The following is an 18327-nucleotide window of genomic DNA, read 5'->3' as shown; positions in this document are numbered from 1 at the left end:
AAGCAGTTTGACTGAAACCAACTTAACTTCAGGAATTGCACTTAATGAATTTAAAGCTTTAATTTAAAGTTTATCTGTTCTGAATGAGATTCGTTTGTGAGCTGCGTTGCAGATAATGTTACGTGTGTTACACGTGTTTGAATTCAAGGACAAACAAGTTTTGCTGCCTGTGAGCAGATCAGAGCAGCCAAACTTTGTAAAAAATCAATAACCAAATTCATTTCAATCTGTTTTTGAGTGCACTCTGGTGTTTGCACAGTTGTGTCAACACAAATGCATCACAGATTAAGTGTGATTCGGACCTTCGTGTATCTCTGAACTCTCATTCCCGCAAATCTGTCATCTGTGTAATTTCAGCTGTTAATGTTATCTAATCAGTTGTTCAGTCTCAAGGTTTCATTATCAGTATTTCAGTATATTCAGTAACTGAAGCTTGTTGGCATTTATTACCGTAAGCATCCTTTAAATGGCATTTTGAACATTTAAAGGCATTGGTGATCAATGTATGGATAAAACAGATGCAATAAGACTCCACACTGACTCCACTTGTGACGTGATGACAATCAAGAGCTGAGGACAGAAATCATGACAGCAGTTAGATTCCTGGTTCGTCCTTCCTATAGGTCGAGGTGTCTGTGGATTAGACCCCGAAACCCCACAGTAGCGCCCTCATCTGCAGCAAACAACAGTTTCCCCAAATGGATTGATAAAGTCTGTCATCATCATTATCCAAAGAAGATATATTGACCACCAATAGATGCAAAATAACTGCAGAAATAGAAAATAACTGTGGGGACTGTTAAAGACACTCTCACTCATTTTAAAACTGTGCTCCATTCCTGATCCATCCTATTCAAACATTTTTAAAGTCACCCCTGGTTAAAGCCACTTTAGTTAGTTTTAATTCACAGAAAACTGTTGAAAGTATGTGAATCATTAAAACATCTTTTATATCAGAGCATTCACGTTTCATTTTCACCACATTGTATCACACTACTTTCTGTTTCTAGTCGTGTTTCCTGCTCGTTCTAATCCTGCCACAGATTAGTGACATGCATTAACCTTTTGGAAATGTGCACACCTCAGGCTTGTCTTCCCGTGCACCAAACCCTTACTCGCTTTGCTTTTTCCCCTGCTGTGACATTGAGAGCGCTGTGACTGCATGTTGATTTCTGATATTGTGCCATGTGAAACCTAAGACCTCATTTTGAAGTACTGTATTACAGCTGGAGTGTGAGAGGAGAGCATGGCAAGGAGGAAACCGAAAGATTAATTGCCATCTTCTGAAACTGATATGGAAACCTGGTAATGTGTTGATTCACCACCTCACATTTGTGAGTGTTGCAGTACTGAGATGGTTGTATGACGTTCAGGATTTTACTCACTCTTTATCAACACTGCTGGAGCCACTTTGGCAAATCGCGCTGCTGACTAGTGTTTGTTTGAGCTTTTAGGATTTGAAGAACGGAGGAATCTCTTGGAAGTTGTGATGGTTACTCACTGTTCATTGGAATTTCTTATTAGATAAAACTTACAAACAATTGAGGACCTAGAGACACTGTGGTGTGTCGTGCTTCACTGAAAATGCTGTACAAAATGCAACTGTTGGAGTCTTTGCAGAAACAAACTATTCTCAACGACTCCAGAAGACCCAGTACAATGGTAGCAATATGGTGTCTTTTCTTTGTTTATACTGTTATTGTACACTGAAAATATTGTAATTATGCTGTGTTAATTGCTATAAAACACTTTAAATAGCTGTAAATAAAGCGTTTTTCATCTTTTTTACATCAAACTGCTTGAGTGATTTATTTATTAGGAAAGATACTTAATTTACCATGACATAAATATCTAATACAGATTTGTTCAAGATACTTTCAAGGGTCAAATATAAGACAAAGGAATATTTTAGTGATTATTTAAGGGGAAAATCAAAAATGGAAATACTCCAGTAAAGAACAAGTACAAGAATTTGTACTTACATGAAGGCAGCACGTTAATGTAGTTGTTAGCACTGTCGCCGCGCAGCAAGAAGGACCCAGCTTCAAATTTACGGGTCTGCCAGGTTCTGGGAGATCCTGTCTCCCAGTGGACATTAAACTGTATAACTCCTCCCCGCTCCATAAGGTGGATACAGTCACCATCACCATTATTTATTTCATATTGATAAAGGGGGGAGGGGAATAACACCACCATGATCACCTAACCATTATTTTTTTCATAATTGATGTCATCATTGTTCCACTCCTGACTAGGACCAACGTATTTCCTCATATTTCATTAATGCACTTTGGATGATTTTTACTTGTCAAGCTGGAACTGTTCAAGCCTCTTTAAATTTCAGGTAACATTTTAAATATACAATGTGTAGAAAGCAGAAACGATTTAATTCAGAGTCTGACTACTTCACATAAAGAGCTTAACTAGCATAAAGATAACATTTACCATAAACTCAAAGACCTCACATTTCATTTATTAAATATATATTGAATTAAAACTCCATGTTGGTAGAAAGACAAAAATACTGAAACTGAAACATGAGTGAAACCTCTTAGTTCAGTTCAGGTCATTGTACTTAGTTGGGATAAAAGTTCATTTAGGAGAAATGAGGACAGAGTTGTTGTTTTTTTTTTATTTGAGCAACTGTCTGACGCAGACTCTCTCGTTATTTTCTTTCTCTTGTTCCCCTTGTCTTTACTGTGTGTGTGTGTGTGTGTGTGTGTGTGTGTGTGTGTGTGTGTGTGTGTGTGTGTGTGTGTGTTCATCTGCAGGACATGGAAAGTACGGTGCCTTCCACAGCTTGGCACAAGCACATGCTCACATAATTATATGTCTTACACACACACACACACACACACACTCGCACACACCTGGTCATGTGCATAAATGGATGCATGCACACATTCATACGTCTGTGTGAGTCAGAGCACTGGTCCGGCACGGTAGATTCCTCTATCTGCAGAGAGAAGTTACTGTTTTAACCCTTTGTGGTCTTAAGGTGTGAAGACGTTCACACAGCGGCTTCGATTGTTTTCCACTAAAGCAACAGTCTTTAGAGAGAAGGCAGCACTAACCAAAACGGGAAAATATGTATATATATACAGTAGAGGAATGTCCTATCACGATCTATAGTTGCTTTTTAACATTAAACAACCTGTTGTGTTTGTAGTAATAAGAACAGGGAAAGGAGGAAGTTAAATGACATTATATAGAATGACTAAGTTCGTGTTAGCAGGAGGGATATGTCAGCTGGAGTTTCACAACTGTCACTGTCAACATTATCTATACTGCCAATAGCACAAATGTAGCACAATGTTTTGTACATGTTTTGTACACTATATAGAAAAATACAAAGTGTAGTTAAAACACAAAAAAACAACAACACAAGCAAAAAAATGACACAAAATAAACCAAAAGAGATGAAAACTTACAAAAAGAAAGACACAAAATGACTTCAAAGTAACACAGGGAACTTGTTTGTGGTTGTTTTGTGTCTTTTCCATGCTGGGGGATCATATGCTGAATGGGTGTCTGTGCTCATCGCCCTATTTGCTCATAATTCGCCTTTGACTAAATGGGTGATAAGTGTCTTTTCAGTCTCTTCTTCCAGGCAAATGTGTGCACAGTTTGTGGTTCATCTTGACTTATTGCACAAGCAGCATCAGCCAGGAGAGAGTACCCTGACTTTCAGGTTGCTAGCTGAGTAGCTGATTTGCTGAAATGCTCTGCTACTGTTAACATTTCAGTGCAGTGGTTTACATTTGCATTTAGTCATTTGGCAAATGTTTTTTATTCAGAGCGACATAGAACAAAGGCAGAGTAAGTGTAAGGGGGTCTTGCCTAAGGACCTCTACTGTAGTTAGGCCACAGCTGGGATACAAACCACGTCTCCCGCATAGAGGGCAGCGACCACTACACTATTCAGAGCTTTAGATACGGTTCTATTGCTGCATCTTAAGGTCCTGTCTTGAAGAAGGTGGATAGCGGCCCAGCAGATCAGCTTTGCCCCAGGGCCCCGTAGCAGGCAAATCCAGACGTGCACCGTTTGTCAGGTGGAACAACAGTTTTGATACAAGTCATGTTTGTAGTAAGGCACACGCAAGTCGAGTAGAACCACATTGTCTGTTGTCAGTTTGCACAATTAATTCACAATTAATTCAGAAAACAACATTTTTGACTTAACAGTTATTTTGCCAGAGGTGTGATGCAGCTCTGATGTGTTCCAGTGGAGAAGCAGTTCACAGTCCTTCCTGTGGTGTCTCACATATTAATACTGCGAACAGTAAAACTCTGGTCAGGAAGTACTTTTAAATATGGTTGCACTTTGTGGTTTTCAATAGTTTAGTTGCAGTCAGCACCTGTCTCCACCAAACTACCACTACCTGCTGTGTGATACACAGTAGGAACCAGGTGTGCAAATAATTTCCTTACTGTTACCTTTCACTCTCAGCTTCACACACTCTCTCTCCGTCTCTCCCCCGACACACACGTGTGTGAGTTGGTGAAACAGCTCAGTCTTCTGTGTGTTTTGCTGTTCTGGGGCCAAGAGGAGGCATATTCAGGATGCTGTGGTCAGAGACCTCCAGTCTATTCTCTTCCTCTATTAGGTGTGTGGGTGTGTGTGTGTGAGAGAGAGAGAGAGAGAGAGAGAGAGAGAGAGAGAGAGAACCTCCAGTGCTGCAAGACATATTCATATCTTTCACTTAAATGAAAGAAAACTATGACAACTGAGTCCTACCAGCGACTGTCCTTTCAGTCTCTAACTATGTAGATTACCGTCTATGGCAGCTTGAAGCTTTTGAATGACGTTGTTTGCTGCATTAGTTGCTCGTAAATCATAATAGAGTATGCTGAGCTGAGAAACACACCAATATCCTCTGTGTAATTAACACAACACTTGTCTCTGAAGTTGAACTGCTCTGCAGCAGGGTATCCCTGCAGCATAGAGAAGATTACGGCCAGCTTTGTGTTGCAGGAAACCTGCTCAAAGGTAGCAGAATAACCTTGCATTGTGGAACAGTCCCCTGATCATGATAACAAATTCCCACACACAGGCAGGCACTCACTTCCTTGTGCCTTGTGATGTACTGTCCAACTTGTGACAAACAGCTTAGCCATGCTGACACTACAGATAGTATCTCCTACTAGATATTCTGTTCTTTTACATAAGAAGGAAGTTGCTGGGCTCTGCAAGGATTAGCGATCTGGCATCTAACATGTTCCACATGACAGCATGAACCATAACGTTATCAGATCTCTACTGTTTACCATCTGTTTACCGCACACACAGCTTCATATGTAAGTGGAGACGTTATGCAAGGATTAAGGAAATGCAAAATGTATGCAGATTTTTGTTTTGATTTAAAACTGAAGTTACAATGCACGGTTGAGATGACGAGCAATGAATGTGCTGTACCTATGTTCACTCACTGGTCACTTTATTAGGAACACCTGTGCAGTCTAATGCAATCAAATACAGCAGCTTATGAAATGCATTGTTAAATTGATCGAACTAAGAAAACTTCCATCTCATTTACATACTCCAACCTAACAACCAGCTTATTTGTTCAGAGAGGAGAATGCTACCAGTGAGTTGCTCCTCCTTCATACACCTACTGTATCCAAAAAGCAGTGAGGCCACGTAGAGGAAGGTTGGAGTTATATGGGGTTTTTGAAATAGTGGAAAATGTGTACTGAAAGTTTATAGTAGAGCAAAAACTATTAATAATATGAGAAGTAAGTGGAGTAATGAGTTAAGGCTTGTAATATGTGTATGGTGTTAATTCTGAAAAGAGATTATTATAGTAGTTCTGCTTTTTGGATGGTTTTGTGGTGCTGAATAATAAGACGAGCGACACTGCAAAGGTCACAAGACAGAAGTGGACATTTTCTAAACGTCATTTTTAAAAACACAGTGAAATATATTTTTAATTAATGGAAGTATAAATATTTCAAATGTATGTTATAATACTTTTAGAGGAAGTATTTAAGAACTCCTTTCTCTGTAAAATGTAAAGTGCTCATCCTGAGAAGATGACCTCACATTGAATAGAGAGCCAGAGTCACGATGCCACATCTGGGCTCAACAGTTTGCATGAAACTTATCACTTGAGTATTTCTATTTTACAGTATGTTACTTTATACTTACGTCTTACGTCTAACTTCACTCCATTTAAGAGTTAAGTATTTTTTATTGCACCTCATTAATTTAATAATTTCAACATTATGATTATATAAACATTTTATGAATAGAGAAATTAAATAAACACTTATTTCACTTGTGCAGCAGAACATTGTTTTTTCTGTTTTATCTATTAATTTTCTCCCAACTACTTGGCAGAGGTCGATCTTCCTTTTTGAACAAAGCTCAGTTCACTTTTTTTTGCACAAAAGTGTAATTTCATGCGTGTTAGTGTATATGTTAGGATGTGATCAGGAATTTGTATTGCACAAATTCTCATTGGTATTCATAAAGCTACTATATGCACATTCTAGGAATCAAGCTAAGGGTAGCATAAGACTCAATCAATCCACTCTGCTCTGCCCAGGATTGCAAATGAAATTGCAATTAATATGAATCTATCAAAGAGAAATTAAATTCTCTGAGGGCAGTGAAAAACCTTTAGGAGGGAGTAGCTCTGCACTGCTACCAGGCTGTTCAAAGAATCTGGGTCACCTTTAACAGCATCTCTACTCATTAAGACATGCTGTGGATCATATTTCCAAAATATATATATATATATATATTAAAAATAAATCTGCATGCTGTAGCTTTAAGTAAGAAAGTGGTGATAGTATACATACAGTATCTGTGCACTTTGTTAGTTGTTAGATAGTTGTTCTTTTCAGTGTAAATTAGTATCTCCAGTGTTATTTCAAGTTGAAACAGGATGTTAGGACAGGATGCATGCTGAGGAAAGATTTACTGTATATGGTTTGCTCAAGTGGTAACCTCAAACTGCTTCAAAATACTGAGTCATCAAAAAGGAAATTTGAGTGCCTAAGTAAAGTAGCTGTATTCCAGCAAAACACCATATGTTGTAGAAAAATGAAAATATCAAATGCAAATCAATCTTTATAATATATTGCTAGTAGTTTGTGAGTACTGTGTATTGTATTGCTCCTCACGCAGAGTTAATAGACTTGTATCTTAAAGTCTACGTCGAATTTCCCCCCAAAAAAGGTTAGAATTAGTTTGCTTTATGACATTTGGACACCACAGGGTGTGGTGAGGTTTGAATTGCTTTAACTTAGTGATTTTGGTTTTTGTGGTCTAACTAGTATATCTCATCATTTCCTTATTGTAATAGCTGCAATGATGTCAAGAGGTGCACTTGTCCGGCTGCTGTCTCTTGAGAGTGTGGAGTTGTTTGGTCACTGTTACCACATTGTTGAGGAAGGTTTGTCAAAGACATGTTGTCATACTGAGACTATGAAATGATGCAGTTCTATTTGTAATATACTGTAAATGCACTGTAGCTGACAGAGAGGAACTTTAGCATTTGTTTGTGTCCACCTGATTTGCCCTGCCTTGTTTCAGCTCTAGTTTGGTCACCACCAGTTGCCAAAAGAAATATTTGACTCTTTAGCAATGAAATGCTTTATTATTAGTAGTAGTCACCAATTTTGTGACAATGAGCTGAGAAATGCTGAAATTCAGAGGAAATGTAGAAGAAGCTAGTTTGGTTATTTAGCAAGTTCAGCAAAAAGGGGATCCATATACAGTTTCCTAGTGGGTTAGTGTTTGTGTTTACTCTTGTCAGAATCAAACAAGTGCTTTATTATGATGGTTCAGTAAGCTCGTGCTGCTTTAAGTTCTTTTTCTGCTATGACAATTCAAACAGTGTGCTCTGAGAAGACCTGAGACTGATAATATGAGTAAACTTTGACAAACTGGGCTTTTAACAAAGGGGTGGGGTGGATATTGACTAAAAACTATGTCACGCTATTTTGTGTTAACAATATAATTAATGATATAGCTTTACACTCATCTGTCCTTACAGACAGTTTGACTTGGCATCTTGTCTTTTGGCTCTGCATTCGTCCATGATGTTTGCAGGGCATGATCTTGAGGGCAACTAGCATGTCAGGAATGGCGGAGTCTGAAATGAAAGCAGAAGTACGGTTTACTTCAGCATCTAGCTTGTTTAATTCTATGTCAACTGTGTGCATGAAAATGAATGAGCTTTAAGTCAAGTACCACACAAAAAGGGCATAGTGAATTAAAGGAAGAAGACTGTGCAATGGGTGCACAACAATTTTTTAAAGAAAATATTATTTCCCATGGCCTCCTGCACACCCACACACAGACAGACAGTCAAGAGCATAATGTGGCCAAATGCTAAATGATACTGTTTGTGTTGTTTGTAGGATTTTATCTGACATGACCCTTTATGCCAAAGCTCTCATTGTGTGACCGGAGTCATTTCTTTTAAAAATTTTAGGCACAGCTCCTCATTAAAATGTAGAGTACTTCCTATGATATGTGATGCCCCTTTGATGAGTGCTGCAAAAAAAAAAAAAAAAAAAAAAGGCAGTTCCTCTTCTTTCTCTTCAGAAGTCTGTGGCTTTCAGAGAGAATCTGCTGTGTGTGTGTGTGTGTGTGTGTGTGTGTGTGTGCGTGTGCATACAGTATACAAGCCTGTTTTTGTGACAGTATCAAAGTAGGTCTGTATGTGAGCAGTGCTGCAGTGTCAGGCGCAGCGTTGCAGCTCTTTGGCTCAGAATTACATCAGCCTCACTGAAGTAGATATACTGTACAGCTCAGGAGCAAGTCAGGCCAACGTATACCACCACTGAGGCAAACCAAGCCGTTACACAGTAAACTTAACAAATCCAAGCTAACGAGGGGACAAACCACACCTAAACCAAAGCAAAGGAAATAAAACCAATTTAACCAAACCACAGCAAAGGGCAGCAGTGACGTCAAACAACAGACAGACACAACCAATTTAACTCAAACTAGTCTAACTTGATAATCACAGGAGGCCGTGCGTATGAAGTCAGGACTAAAAGGTCAGAGTAAACCAAATCTCCAGATCAGTTCAAATGATTCCGCTCAAACCAAATCATTTAGCCAGCACCACATTGTAAATGAACTTGCTAATAAATCCAATTAATAAACCATCGGAACCACCAATAAAATGAACCAACCACCCATCAAAACAATCTGAGACCAATAAAATGCAGACTTTACAGCTTAAACGTAAAACTGCCACTTTGAGAAATATTGTATGTTTGTTCTCTAGCTAAGTGATGTCATAGAGTCAATACATGAGCTAAATGTACTGTTCAATATGCTTAAATGAAACTAGTTGACATAGCAAAATCAGGAAATGTAGTGTAGAAGTCAACGAGGCCAGAATAAAGTTAAGCCACTCATCTAATGAGTGTGGTTGACCAAGAAATGTACTCTACTGAACTACTGAATATACTCAAACATATCTCTGTACGATACAGGCTGATATTTAGCCCAATGCTGATACAGTATATTTTATGACCACCAGTTTTAAGTGATTCTGTGTAGTTTCTAAGAAACCATGTTTTGTCCATCAGTTTAACGTAACAGATCATCAAAATACTACATTTCCCATGAGTCTTATCTGTTTTTGTCAAGTGATCAATCATGAATACATTTGGATATTGTTGGTACAGTTACAGCATAAAAGCTGTAATAATAATTAACCCCGAATCCAAGAGTGACTCAGCATTGTTTTGTTATGCAGTTGTTAATCTTTGGTTTTACATTGATCAAAGCTGTTGATGTGCTCCAGCTGTGAGTCACATCACATTGTAGGAAAAATTAATGAAACTATCCATTACACTCATGCTTCTAAGAAGCATTGCTGCCGTTCTACCACACTGCATGTGTATTATTATTTGGCTGAAAATAAAACCCATTAAAAGAACTATTTACTACAGTTTGAGCTGTGTTTGTTAAAAACAACAGCTAGGCAGGGAAAGTTGGAAAGTCTGCATAGGTGGGCTAACTCGCCGCTGGTTTTGGTTTCTTTTCACAGAACGTTTTGACTATAAAATACATAGAATAAAAATAAATAGAATTCTGAAAGTGAGAAAACATAGGTTTACTGTTACTGCATAGAAATATCAGACAAAATGAAAACAGCGGTGCCCATTGTGCAATTTACTGTAAAAGACAACAAACTGAATTGAGTTATTGGAAATGATCAATTGTGTTTGACTGATGCACTTCCTGTACTGGCTCTTGTACTCAACTTGACTTCCTGTTTACAGCTCCAACATCCCACAAACCTGTGCTCCTCTAATAGGAAATGCTTCACACAGGCCTCAAACCTGCAGAGTTTCAGTAGCTTACTAAGCTAGTTTAAGGCATTTCTACTTTACTGAGAAATCTGTGACTTAAGTGGGGAAGATTGCAAAAGATCTCACATTGGTTGGTTGTGTTTGCATTGAAAAAGCCAACAAAGAGGAGACATTCAAACCCATAATTTGATTTGTGTATGTATTATTTAGGCAGCAAGCTTATGTAGCAGCCTTAAAAGATGACGTTGGGTCATTGAACACCTTTTAATAGATCATAAGCTGGATAGAAGTGAATGTGTATGTACCTAAAGCTAAAGGTAAGACGTGTTTCATATGCTGCACATTTGTTTGCATGCATAAGATGCCGACCTTGTCTTTGAAATCTTCCCCTAAAGATTCCTCACCTGCCTTAATTTGTATTTTTACAACAGGAGGAAGATGATGTGTGAAATGCAGAAACAGAAGGACAGGCTTCTTGTCCAAACAAATTCAACGTGTGGGGGATTCACGCTGCAGGTAGGATCTCTGTTCACTTGACCATCACAGGATCAAAATCACATGTGGTCAGAGCACTGTGAAATCACTCGATGTCTTTCGGGCCACTTCTTTCTGTAGTAGGCTGAGAGTTTCTGCTCAGGGCTGTGTTTTAGGATTATTGCTGTATCTGCAATTTGGAAATTAGGCTTTCATGAGCTGTTTGTTGGTTCACAAAGCCTCACGTCCAATTTCCTTTTCTTACTACATGTCATGTGCCACTTTTCTTCCTCAGTAAAAGACAAAAGAAGGCAAAAGGGCAAAAGTTGCTTATGTGCATTTCACGAAGTCGGTAAAATAGAGAACGGCAGCTTGTAAAAGCTTAAAATGCGCTTTTTCATTTTCTCACACATGTACTAAAAGAAGTATTTTTAAATTTGATGTCACTCATGTAGAAAATATTGAAAATCCAAATTAACAGTTTTAACTTTTCTCAGGGAAGTTTGGTGCTCAGCCCAGGCTGTTGCCATGCCCTCGGGGTTAATGACAGGTTAGTCTTACACAACATATAATCACCAGCAGTTAGTAGAGCAAACACATCATTCAGTGACTCACAGTAACATTCGTTGTTATTTTGTCTCTTAATATCCCCCGAGACAAAAGAAGCTGCTATTCGTCTACGGTTGAAGCAGAGTTAAAAGACTCTTATTAGACACTCATCAGGAGTTAGTTTCCAAAACTATTGTCCCAATACATATTGTGGCTCAAAGTAGAATCAAATGAATTACATTGAACTGTATGACTAATTGCCACATCAGCTCTTATTAGTGTTAAGAGGATGTGAATCAAGATTAACTTTTTAAAATCATAAATGTTGATTGATTCTGTAGCTGCAAACTATTTGAATTGTTTAAGTGACTTTCAGATGAAATTGAAAGTGAAGGTTTAAATTTGAGTTTACTGGTAACATCCATCTTCTATTTCTTTGGTAACACAGTTAGTGTGATGGCTTCTGTTTTCTCCATGCTGTGGTTAATTTGACCTCTATTTCACCCACGGAATTAGACTAAATGCAGTAAAATGACACTTTGAGTCACGAAAAATGTTGTTCAACCAAAAAGATATTGCAAACGGTTGCAGATGCCTTATGTTGAACGTAACCCCGCTGATTGAATCGGGCCCAGCCATGATCCTGCTTAAGTAGTTATAATAATTTTTGTGTCCTGTTCAAAAGACCTATTCATTGACTGGACAAAAGGTAGATTAACAGACTCACACTAGATAATATGTGAAGCTCTGGTTCAGCTGCAATCATAAGACAGTGTTTCCTCCTTTCCTGCCATGTGCCTCATCACGCCACTCTAATATTTCATCATACAGTCATATGTCGTCTACCTCTCTGGAAAACTGTAAAGCAGGCGAGCAGAAAAACACTTCTAATCTCTGTGAAGCTGGCGAAAGACCTTTTAAACCCCACTTAGGGTAAAAATCAGGTGCTGTTGCAAACACTCTGCCACAGGTTTCAGAATCAAAAGCTTTCACATCTTCAAAAACAAAGATATCAAAGCTGCTCCATCACCTCGGGCAACTAAACAGCCTCCTGGAATGGATTTACTACGCTGAACTCTGGGGAAAATATGAGATACACCTGACAAGAGTGAAAAGTTGAAAGGCTTGTGAAACATCCTTGATAAGATTTTAAATTATCAGCTTTTTTATATAACAGTGTTGCTTTGAGGGTCTTTTGCTATCTTGTGCTGTTTTCTTACACACAGCATAGCACAGATTTATTTTTTCTTATTTTGCTCCGGAGGAGCTTTTAAATGTCTCAAACTCAAAAACTGCAGGATTGAGAAGCCTCGGCTATTCATAAAGCAAGGTTGTGATGTGCAGTACTACTGTTGCATTGTGGGAAATGCAGGATTCAGTGAATTTGGGATTTGATCCATACTCAAAACCTTCCCATATCTAGGAGGCTAATGTTTTAAATGTGACTATACTTTTCAAAATCCGAATACAATTTATATACAAGAGTACTGCTTTAAATATTTTTTAATTTATTTAAGAAAAACTCTTCAAGGAGGAGAGATGTGTTGCTCCTGTACTTAGCCTTTAAGCATGTGTTTATGGTGCACTCTTGAGATCAATGAATCAGTGACCATAGGAATAACATCACAGATGAATCAGGAAATAAGCACAGATAAAACAGATTTATACTCTGCACTGATTGGTGGAAATACTGGACCCACTATAAGTGGTTGTGATGGGGATATAGTATTTTGTTTTTGTCATGTTTTGTGGTGGAAACATCATTTCCAGTAGATACCACTCTTATTCCCTGACACCAAAGGAAGGAAATATGGATGTTGTTAGAGTCACAGAAAGAGAGGTCGTGGTGGTTGTATGAGCCACATTAACATTCCACCTTAACACAGGAGGCCTCTTGACCTCTGAGTGGTGGGTGGCTATTGCTCAGTGTTATCATTAATATACCCCCTGAATTTCAGTCTCAGGAAGCCAGCGTCCATATTTAAATAAATAGATGACACTAGCTTGCTCTACCAACAAAATCTACATTTTAGAGTAAATAAGTATCATTTCTATTTATTAAAAAAATTAAAAGAAGTTGTCATTTAAAACATTCCAGTACCTGGCTTATCCTAATTGGTGGAATATCCCGCAGCTGGAATATCCCCAGTTTCTGAAAGACACGTGTCCGACTGACATTGTAATTAAACCAAAGCTGACATTTCTGCTTTATCTTGCTGCACTGTAAAGTGCTTTGCAGCTCATTTAACATTTACCATTTAAGATAGTTTGATTTACCAGAAATGGAAACAAAGACAGTTGATGGGTCCAAAGAAGGAAGTGATGTTTCGCGTTGTAATTTCTTACATCAGAATTCGGCCCATGACTTTATGCTTAACCTCAAACTGAGGTAACTAGGTTACTCATGTAATGTGAGTTAATCCTTCCTGAGAAAACTGTGGCAAATACCTCAAAAACATTTACAGAAGCAAGGCAGCACAAGCCATAATGTCAAAAAGATATCTTCTATTTCTAGGAAATAAGAGTAATTTCCTTTTTATAATAAAAAAATAACCTTTTCAAGCATACTTTGCATTAGTAACATCTATCTACCCACACACCTACAGCTGGTGTGTGGGTAGAGACCCGCAGTCTGGTCTGAACAACACATAACACAGCATAATACTGATGACCATGCTGACAACAATTTGATGTCTCACAAACACATTGAGAAATACAGTTTAACATGGCCGTTAGCTCTTACTTTCTCATGGTGCAGATACGTCATCATTAAATTAAGTGTCGTCGTTGTTTAGTAAATGTTAGAGGAGAGACACTGTTTCCATGCACTGACTAATCAGGGAACTGTTGGATGACAAAGGAGTTAGGCATGACTAAAGTTTTTTCAAGAAATTGAAACCCATTCTTCAGCAATTGTGGCTCTAATTGTTCAGTCGCAGTGTCCGCCCTTTCTGCTGGGGAACTGCCCACCTACTCTCAATGTATGCAGTAGTTGCGCAGTATCTCAGGCAATTTTTCTTTTTTTTTTTTTTTTTACATTTTTTTATTTTGTAATTTCCATGCTCCTGCAACAATATTGGGTAACAGGTTTTTATAAAATTTGGCACTAATAAGACAGGATAAAGAATAGCACTGAAAGACTATGTGGGCCCATGCAGTGTGCATATTAAGGCTTTACGATTTGGAAGCATAAGATAGGGATACGCTTGATTTATTATTGCTGATTACAGTTCGCAGTAGAACCAATTGAGCCTAATGTTGAGGAAGAGATGGTTTCAGAATATGCAGCTCTGTTTTATGTGAGGGAGAGAAATGGAAAAGTCATGACAAAAAAATTATGCTCTGTGACAGTGACTTGCAGCAAGCTAGGCAGAAATCCCCGTTACACACCGATAGCACAGTTTCCAGTGATAAGGACTACAGTTACAGAGAAATTGGAGGAAAAACAGGGGACATTTTATTGGTATTTTCTTTTCTATAAATAGAATTTTAATTTGCATTAGCTATAGTAAAATAATCACACCTGTCTTTCCAGTGTAAATATAGTTTTGTGCTGATACTTTGCTGTTAATGCAGACGTGTCATTTGGAGTTGTTTTGATGGGGACACAGAGTCTTCTTACAGTCAGGTCGGCCACATCTAAGGCCTCTGGTGGGGTGGTGGGGGTCATGGAAAGTATGTGTCACTGAGCCCAACCAAAGTAAACAATGTATGGTTGAGTTAATATGAAAAGAGTCTCTTTGTGTCCGTCTGTAAGGCTGCCTCTGTTTAACCTTTAGTTAACAACCTTTCTTTTAGTTCATTAAGTCCATTAACTCATAACATAGTCGTAAAAAGTTGTCTTTCAGTTTTTGTGAATTGTTGGTGTCTGTCTGTGAAAGCATAGCGTGTGTGACTGAGTACTAGTGTTTTCCGATTCATTAAACAGAAGTCAGGGTATGTCCGGCAACGATGGCAGAAAATTAGGTGATTTTTCTTTTTAGTCAAGTGGGTGTGACGCACATCGTTGTTCAGAAAAAGGAGGAGCACAAACACAGAATTTAAACACATATTTTAGGATGAGTCTTTTTTCTGATCTAAGCATAAGAAACGCTTTGGTGGCATTTACTTTAAAGTTTGCTCTAATCACTGCAGAGCAAGCCTGCAGGCATGTTATCACACAAAAAACAAACACACACTAAATCAAATATACTTGACCCTGTCTTCAGTTCTCCCCCATATGAAATCTTCAGGTACTTTCCATATGGATCTGTCCCCAGTTACTGGTAATCACACCACACTGTAAGTCCCACCTTTTTTTTTTATGCACCAATCATGAACCTCTTTTGGCTCACAGGCTGAAGTTAGTCTGATCTCTGCTGGGAATACAAAGTGGTGTAGCTGGTTCCTGATAATGTTCCTCATCTGACTTTCAGAGGTTCTTTGGCCAAGATCTGACTCAGAGTGTTAAGGCAAATAAAATGGGACAAATCTAGAAATACAAGGAAAATGAAATTGAAATCATAACCAGGATTGCAGTCGGTCAGTATACCCATGACTAGACACTTATAGTCTTTCTCCCAGCCATGATAGAGATTTTAGATTTCTGTTTGTGTAGATATAGAAATGACCTCTATATTATGACTATTTTAGATGAAATTACATTTTAATTCTATGAATTGTGCAAGCAGATCAACAACAACCATGCCATCAAACATGTTCAGTACTTTCATTATTCCATTTTAATATCTACATCCATGGACATGCTTAGGAAATCTTTTAGACATCGAATCATAGGCCTATGTGTTTTCACTGTGCATAACAACAGTACTGTGCAATTTGTGTATTTTGCATACTGTTTAATATACATAATCCCTCTGTGTTAGGTAACTTTGCTGTGTAGTGTTTTGTTCACCAAGGTAATTTCCTGTTCTATCTGAAAGTACCTGGCAGCTAAGCTACTTCTGGTTTTATTTAGCCTGCAGGATTAAAGTGCTCGCTCTAAAGAGTGCATAAATCTGAATTACTTTCCTTATATTGCACCTGAAAGACCAAGACACAGATAGGTCTTTGAACAAGCAGCTAAATCGCAAACTAAAATACTGGAAATGTCTGGGGAAATGACTAAAGACTAATCACTGGTGACATACAGGCATTTCTGGTTAGTTGTGTCATATACTCACATGAGTAACATGACAAATTTACCTAGAATCATATCTCTTGGTACAAGCACTGGCTTGTGAAATGGCTTCAGTTATCTAAACATTTTATTAGGTGTTTCTGTGGATAAGTTAGGATAGCAAATTATAAAAGGGTCATATTAGTCTGCAGCTACTGACAATTAGTCTACATTATCAGCAGCTTAGGAGGTTCCTTATTATCCTATGAGCATGCAGGGCTGCAGTTGTTATGTATTAACTATGTTGGGTTTCTTAATTCTTTGATTAGCCAATCAGGAAAAACTTGTGAGCTGTAATGAAAAATGCTAGTGAATCATACCTATTCCTATAACAGAGACTGTTATAGGAATAGGTATAGACAATCTGCAAGCATGCAAAAAACATGAGCTGTGTGTACCTGAAGTTTAGTCTTTCTTTAAAGAGAGACTTTGTGTGTGTCTCTATCTCGAGAACACAACGTGCTTTTCTGTGGATGTGTGTTTGTGTCTGTGGTATTGTCTGTAACATGCTGTTCCTTTAATTTGTCTGTCAGGTTTCATTTTCTGCTTAACCAGGGTGGGTGACACCACTGGCACTGTAACTAATAAAATACATGTATACATGAATGTATTTTACAATGATTAACATATAATTTGAAATTATCTTACAGAAAGGTACATACTGTAATTTCTTCTTCCACTCATATGTTTTGAAACAAGATTTCAAGGCACTTGTCAGGTGGGTTCTTGGAGAACCTGCAGCAGTTCCGTACATTTTGTTGGTCTGTCTCTTCATGTGTTGCAGGACTCCTTGTTCTTGTACTTTAGATATATTTTTATGCAAATGCTTTTTTTTCAAGTGCAGTTTTATTTTTACTGTAGAAATTAAAATGAATTATTATTCTTTGTACAGTATTATATCCACTAAAGTCCCCACCATAGTTTACTCTTGCCACTAAAACCAAAATAAAACAGAAAGGACAACTCGTGAATATGGATCTCATTAGCGACCTTTTTAGATGAGAGCTTAGTGTTTGTATCAAAACCACAAATTGTTCAGTGGAAACTTGACCATATAACTCAAAACCTCTGCTGAAACACAGATACAAAAATAATCCCATCTGGTGTCAGGGAAAGTGGGCAGCATAAAAAAACGACTCAACTTTTGTTCACCATTTTCTCCAGCGTCAAGAGGGAGTCTGAAACTTAAGATTCACCACTCAGGCCCACCCGGTGCCCACATGTATGCGTTTGGGTCAGTGGTTTCGCCTGGAGGTTTGTAGAGATGACGTTGTGATTGGCAGGTTGTGTAAAATCTTTGTGAGCAAAGTGGAAAACAGGTGAAGTTAGTGGTGCACAGGAGATTGTGTTACTGCGTGAATGTTTAGCACTGCCATGATGTGGACAGTAATGAATGCTCTCTTACCCAGTTCTCTAAATACAGACATTTTTTTTTATAAATGTAGGAGTGGGAGACTTGCTTGTTGACTCATGTTGTTGAGTCGTGATTTTTGACTGGACTTGACTGTGAAATACAGTTGTCACCATTGAAAAAGGATGAGGAGTAACATTAAAACAAATGGTGGAAAAATATTAATAATACTATTACTAATGCCTAATAATACATACAACTACTTAGTTTGGTACAAAATGTAGGACTGAAAGGTCATTCTTGATGTTATCAGCAGCTGATCATGGAGTTGTGGTCATATACTACCACCAAATTCCATTATTAGATACAATATTATCATTATTGGAATTAACAGGTGTGTATTATTCTTCAAAAATTCCCATATTTCTATTATAATTCTTATATTATTATAAAAATATCACCAGACTCTATTAATTTATCAACTAAAATATGTATAACCTGCTTTATTCTG

This window comes from Anabas testudineus, chromosome 15 (genome assembly GCF_900324465.2).
Source record: "Anabas testudineus chromosome 15, fAnaTes1.2, whole genome shotgun sequence".
Lineage (NCBI taxonomy): Eukaryota > Metazoa > Chordata > Actinopteri > Anabantiformes > Anabantidae > Anabas > Anabas testudineus.
The sequence above is the reverse complement of the archived record's forward strand: the minus strand, read 5'-3'. Positions refer to the sequence as shown.